The sequence below is a fragment of the Bison bison genome, unplaced genomic scaffold (genome assembly GCF_000754665.1).
Source record: "Bison bison bison isolate TAMUID 2011002044 unplaced genomic scaffold, Bison_UMD1.0 scf7180017864251, whole genome shotgun sequence".
Taxonomy (NCBI): Eukaryota; Metazoa; Chordata; class Mammalia; order Artiodactyla; family Bovidae; genus Bison; species Bison bison.
The window spans coordinates 580,087-581,033 of NW_011494823.1; the positions used below are offsets into that span (position 1 = coordinate 580,087).

At 35.5% G+C, this 947-nt stretch overlaps 1 protein-coding gene across 1 annotated transcript in view; it reads left to right on the forward strand.

Moving 5' to 3' along the window:
- Nucleotides 1-947, forward strand: part of PRKRIR (protein-kinase, interferon-inducible double stranded RNA dependent inhibitor, repressor of (P58 repressor)) — a 14,096-nt gene that overhangs the window by 4,812 nt on the left and 8,337 nt on the right. The gene's annotated exons all lie outside the window — the stretch shown is intronic.

Genomic DNA, 947 nt, shown 5'->3' on the forward strand with positions numbered 1-947 from the left:
TACTATTTCACAGTGCCTTAATGCTTCTCAGTAATAGTAGCAAAAGAGGAGGGAATGGCAGGTAAAGGAGGGAAGAGTTACTATGAAATGTATAAGAGGATAGCTTATTTGAGAAACTTCTGTGCCTGCTTTACTTTGTAGGCTCATGGAAGAACAGAAAAGTAGCGGGAAGATTGAATTAGAAAAAAATATATATAATACAAATACATTCTACTTTTTATGCCTATCATCAGTTCAGTTCCTTCATTTATAAGATTGCCAGAAGGACAAATGTAAAAGGAGTTAGAAATAGTTAGCTGATCTGGACTGACATCATCAATTCTGCAAGTCTCTACACTTTAGAATTGGAGTTGAAGTAGTACTGGGGAAATCATTAACAATCAATTTTGTTTGTGTGTAATGTATTTTTAAGGACTGTTTCTGCATTAATGCATTTTTCTTTTTCAGAGTCCTTACAGGACAGTTCTCCGAGATAATGCCATACCAACAATATTCGATCTTACCAGCCATTTGAATAATCCACATAGTAGACACAGAAAACGAATAAAAGAATTGAGTGAAGATGAAATCAGGACACTGAAACAGAAAAAAATTGATGAAACTTCTGAACAGGAACCAAAACATAAGGAAATAAACAACAGCAATGCTCAGAATCCCAGTGCAGAAGAAGTGGGTGAAGAGCAGGATGAAGACATTTTACCTTTAACTCTTGAAGAGAAGGAAAACAAGGAATATTTAAAATCTTTATTTGAAATTTTGATTCTTATGGGAAAACAAAACATACCTTTGGATGGACATGAAACTGATGAAATCCCAGAAGGTCTTTTTACTCCTGATAACTTTCAAGCACTGCTAGAGTGCCGGATCAATTCTGGTGAAGAGGTTCTGAGAAAGCGCTTTGAGACAACAGCAGTTAACACATTGTTCTGTTCCAAAACACAGCAGAA